Below are 6000 nucleotides of genomic sequence, written 5' to 3'. Positions count from 1 at the left end.
AATTTTTGAAACAAAGAAAATTTTGAAAAAATTGCAGTTATTCTTCAATTTTATTAAAATTTTAACCTAGTCCTCTTGTGATTCATCAGATAAAGGTATTTAAAAAGTCTTTCTTTTTCAAAAGATAAAATAAAAATGTAAAGATTTATACATATCAAGATAAAAACCATCTTGGAATTATTCTAAGTGAAATTGTGCGTATAATTACTGAAAGTCAAACCATAGGAAAAGAAACCCAAAGCAAAGACTGAATTTTTTATAACTTCAAAAGGAAGCCTACCCATTATACTTATGGTACAGATACAAAAAAAAATTTTTTTTTAGTTGAAAAAGTCCACATAATTCATCTGAAGCAAAACTGTGAAACTAAAGAGATGAAAGCTATAGTAATTCATTTTAAAAATTCATGTAAAAGAAGATTTATTACATACAAGGGATGTTTAAATGAAAAGGTACGAAACGTCACTGTGGGTATAAATAAAGACTTTATTCAAGTCCGAGGAACCAAACACATGAAAATCGCAGGGCGATATGTCCGGACTGTAGAATGATAGTCGAGCTACTTCCACTTGAGCTTTATTAGTTACGCGTGTGCGATCCTGGAGATGTGTGGACGCGTGTTATCATGGAGAGGAACCACATCCACCGGGAGTAACCCGGTCTCTTTTTATTGATGGACCTGCAAAGTCTTCGGAGTATCTCACACTACACATCGGAGGTAATGTTTCTTCTGAGCTCGAGTAATTAAACAAGTAGCGGACCTTGGGCAACGAACTCAAGGACGCTGTGAAGGACTGGGTCTCGTTTCGGCCACATGAATTCTGGGAACAATGAATCCTTCGGCTTGTTACTTAATGGGATCGTTGTGCTCATGCCTATGGTGTATACTTTGAATAAAGTCTTCATTTATACCCAAAGTGTCGTTTCGTACCTTTTCAGTTGAACACCCTTCGTATATGTAATAAACTTGTGGTAAATGGACAGAAATATTCTCTTTCGATGATTTAAGCATTCATTAAATGAATAATTCATAGTCTTATTAGATTTTCTACTTAATAAAATAAAATTTTCAAGTTTTTAACAGTTTTCAAAGCTTTTGTCAAAATGTAACCATTGCTTAAGCAATAGTTCACCATGGGAAGGCAAGAAATAAGAAAACAGGGTTTTATGAAAGTATTTATTCCATTTCTATTTTGAAAAGACGCTTTCACAGAAATCTGGCTAAGTAAACGTATAATTTAATAGCAAGATTTTCATATGGTACTTTATTTATTTTTAGGTGTTTAGGGTCACATAAATAGGACTTAGTGAAGTATAGAAAAACTAGATTAAAGTGCAATTAAAATGTTAAATTAAATTTGCATTCAAGTGGTGATAATTCATTAAGTATGCTGATAAACTGAATTTATTGCATACACACACGCACAGAAAGAAGAATCACTTTTATGCAAAACCATAAAAATTTCATTTAGCGATGATGACACTTTCCAATATACAAGATTTTTCTTACATTACTTTTATCTGTATGTCGCTATATTTTTTTGATATTTATAAAATTATTTTCAAATATATTAAAGATTTTAGAGATTTACAAGGTGTTCCGGGAATGATGAGATTTAGAGGTCAGTCCAAGCTTAGAGAAGCAATTCGTTTTTACGAAAGAAACAACAACGAAAAGGGCGGTCAGCTGTTTATCAGTAAGCTGACATGTACTTAACGTATTTAATAGAATGCCAATTTACAGCAACAGAGCTGGTGGGGTAATAATAAGCGAAGCATTTATAGCTTCGGGTGACAAGTCATTTGAATCCTTCTTTTATTTTATTTTTAAATACACCAAAAGTTTATTGTTGACATTGTGTCCTACTAACCATTATGGTATCGGTCAAGCTCAGAACAATTTGTAATACAGGTATTTATGCAGTTGGATTTCTGGACTAATGTAAACTTGTATTCCATTAAATTTGTGTTGTACATTATAGAAGTATATTCACTAACAAAGGAGACTCTGTAACAAACAGTATGTTGTCACGTTTTGTGCACCAAGCTCTATTGAAAAAACAGTTACTCGTTTCTATAAGCTTTATCGTACCTCAAAATTTTTTCCGTGATTTTAGAAGTTCCCTACATTGATTTTCTAGTTTGTTGAATGGGCGCATAATGCAATATTTCTCCCATATCATTATTTTCCTCTAGAGTAATGAACAATTAATCTAAATTTTTAATTACAAAAATTAAGATGCTATACATAATTCTATAAGGATTAAGAACAATATTATGATGGACCATGCTAACTTTAGCTTCTTCTTCAACTGCACGATAATTTATACTTGTTGAGGAAGAATATATGCTTTTCATGTTCAAGATATATTTAATTATCTTCTTTATGAACGAGATAGAGTTCCTCTCCATTGAATGCTAAACATATGAAAGTTCGAAATCGTCTGCACCTTTTATCTAAAAATAAAAAAAAATTTTCAAAGTAATGAATATTAAAAGTGGGAATGATTTAGTTTTATTATGCAGTCTTAAAATTAATATAATACGAAGCATATCCCTAAATGTGTGAATAACATTCAATGATAATACAATTAAAAATTATCAAAAATGCATAATATAAAAATAATATATAATATTAAAATGTTTTAACATTTAACGAAAATATTTTAAAACAAAAATAAGAAAATAAAAAAAGCTTTTAAATGCATGTAAGAAAACAATGCTACTTAAAAGGGAAAATGTTATAATCAAAATCATATCTGTAATAAAAGTGGAGCATATTTATTTCTAACACTGATGTATTTCGATTAATTGTGAAAAATTTAATGAATATGTTGTTTTTATATTTCTGATATAAATTTGTAAAGATTTCAATAAAAAATATTTTACTAAGAATTTTAACTGAGCAATAAAAACTTGAGTCCACATTAATTTTTCCTTATTTCTTTACTCATTTACACAATACATTTGCGATTAAAAAAGGGGGGGGGAAAACGGGAGTCAAGTGGAGTGATGTTTACCATTCAGCTATGTTTTGTATAATATATGGGCTGGAAATTAATTTATTTTCTTCTGCCTCATTACGTAATTTCCTTTAACACATGTTTTTATTGTTTAATTTAATAACAATCGATTGCATAATGCTGTTTATACTAGAATATAACAACTTTTTAAAAATATCTCATTACTTGTAAATACCTCCAAACACTGATTTAAGAAATTCGACAGTTGGAGAGTAATGAAAATTGTGTATATCTCATTTTATAAATATTTATTTTGAAATTCTTATCCAAACATAAGATAATAAAGAACTAATCGCCAATATATAGTTTTTCAAAGGCGATAAAATGTCAAATATGATAACCAAATTGTATTCGTTAATTGGTATTTAGTTAATTTTAATTGATATACTACATTCTTTATTTTTACTCTTAAACTTTGTTAAAAATGATTATAAAATTATAATTTATGACAACGAATTTCTGTTTTGATATCGATAATTTTGAATGGTAGGCATTTTAACAATTCGTATTGCACGTAGAGTAATTATAGAGACACATCTAGCCATTTATATGGCATTAAAAGTAAATTAAATGCATGTCGATGCTTAATGATCCTTTAAATTTTGTAAAATGGAAGCATCAAAGTAAGTAACAACGTTCAAGCATAAGATTTAGATACATTTGTTAATTAATTAGTCAGAGTTAAAAGAATGAACTATTTAACCAAGTTGAAGTAAATTTTTAATTAATGCTAGAGCAAACATTTTAAACATGATCTATTACTATTTACAAAATAAAGTCCAAACAATTTCTCATATCTTCAAAAATAATTAAAAGTTAATTAGTTCTTCTATCTGGTTCAATCAGAGATGGTTGAATGAATGAAGGCAAATGAGTGTTGTTAGTTGTTAAACTTTGAAAAATCTGTTGTTTCTCTAAAATTTCGATTTTTTTTAGAAAAAAAATTAATTTAAATTTTACTTTAAAAAGAATTCGAATCAGTAAGACAGAAGGTGCTGCTTATCGCCAAGCAGAACAAAATCATGCCAAACTTTTATGGACCTGCCAATAGTCCACTTCTTTGATGATCACAAAAAAAAGATGATTTATAGGGTTATGTGAAAAAGTTCAATTACTAGCAAGAAACCAGTAGGGAATGTATAAACATCAGATAACTTCTTCTTAAATAGAGGCATTGAATTTACATAATGCTAGATGAACAGATTAATTTTCAAACAAAACGCCGTGTTATGGATTGCCAGGTTTGAAATAGGATAAAGTAGAAATACTAATTCATATAAATATAATTTGGTAACTTTTTACCAGTTTTTTAAAACTGTTTGAAAAGAAAAAATGAGTGGAAATAAATTGATATTATTGAAAAGGTAAAATTTTGAATTTTTAGATGACTTAAAAACATTTTTTGTGGGGTGGAGCGGGGTAGGAGGAATTTGTTACCAAGGTATTTTAGAATTAAATAAATATTTATAAATCTCAAAAAAAAAGCAAAAAAAATATTTTGCATTTTGAAAATTAGACAGCAATTTTTTGCTATTGTCTTAAATAATATGTGTGCAGTTGACGTCCTGGCATAGGGGTAGCTCGTATTCCCGTAATCTGGGCGTCCCGGGTTCGAGTTCCGGTTTGGGCATAGTTGTTCTGTCTGTGAGATGTGTGAATGTGCCCTCCTGTAAAAAGGGGTTGTGCAAGCGAATGAGTGATGCGTGAGTAGTAAAGTCGTGCTCTTGGCCCTAGTTGGCGCTACTATAAAAACAAGAGACGCTCCCCTTCCGGCTTAAATCGCTGTCTTCGTAATAGCGGGCTTGTCCGTGGTAAGCGCCATAAGAAGCAACAACAGGGCTTGTCCGTGGCAAGCGCCATAAGAAGCAACAACTATATGTGTGCAAAGCTTGGTTTAGTTCTATCTGTATGATTAAAAGAAAGTATTTTTCATATAAGAATACATTTCTTATACGAGGGCATATTTTTTTTCAAACTTCGATGGACCATAAAAATGATGCTAGTAGAGAACAAAGTACAGGTATATGATATCTTTTTCGAAGTATTTTGCTGTTAATTATATGTAAAACAGGGACAAAAATAATTCTTTTATAAGTTGCATTCTTGATGGAGGGACACAAGGAAGCTAGTATAACTCAATGGAAGATATTGTTCAACGAATTGATCAAGAGGTTCAAAAGAAATGAAGGTTGTTGGAATTCTAAGAAACGAGCTGGCATGATAAAATTACGTTATTGGAAAATGAAGAGACATTTCTGCTCCATATTCTTTCCTTAGGTGAGGAAAAAAGAGTAAAATTACTCAGAAAAATCCTAGACTAATAAAGAGCATTAAGGCTTATCGCACATTCTGGCGGTAACTTTCTTTGAAAATGATATAAGATACCTGGTTCGTCGATATGACAATTGTTTGAAATTGTACGGTTATTAGACGAAAGGTAGCCATGTTTGTATGTAACTTTTGGTAATAAATATTTTTTTTTTTTTTAATATTCTCTTGTCTTTTTTTTTTCATCAGAGGTAAAAAAAAAAAAATCAGCCCTCGAATAACATCACAATAACTTTGATTTATATAAAATTTAAGCCATAAACGTCAGCTTCAAATCCAGTATTACCTTTAGGAATCATTCAATTCTAGCTTTTACCCGCGACTTCGTACGCGTGGAAATAGATTGAAATTTATAGCATCAATGGCTTTATCTTTTGTTACTCCTGCGCATGTGTGAATTTTCAACACCAATTGGGCAACACAAGTGTATGAATTTTCTACGCCACTTGGGATAACGCAATATAGATTATAAATTTTTAATTTCCTTTATTCTGCAATATATATATGCATCTCCATATTATATGTAACTATACAACTAAAAAGAGAAATAAAACTATTTACATATTGAATGCACACTCCATGAAAGTATATGAATTTACATTCTAATTTATAAAAGCATAATTGAAAATCCTAATCCTGTGTTAGAATT

Source organism: Argiope bruennichi, chromosome 9, assembly GCF_947563725.1.
Source record: "Argiope bruennichi chromosome 9, qqArgBrue1.1, whole genome shotgun sequence".
Classification (NCBI taxonomy): domain Eukaryota; kingdom Metazoa; phylum Arthropoda; class Arachnida; order Araneae; family Araneidae; genus Argiope; species Argiope bruennichi.
This window is presented reverse-complemented; position numbering follows the sequence as displayed.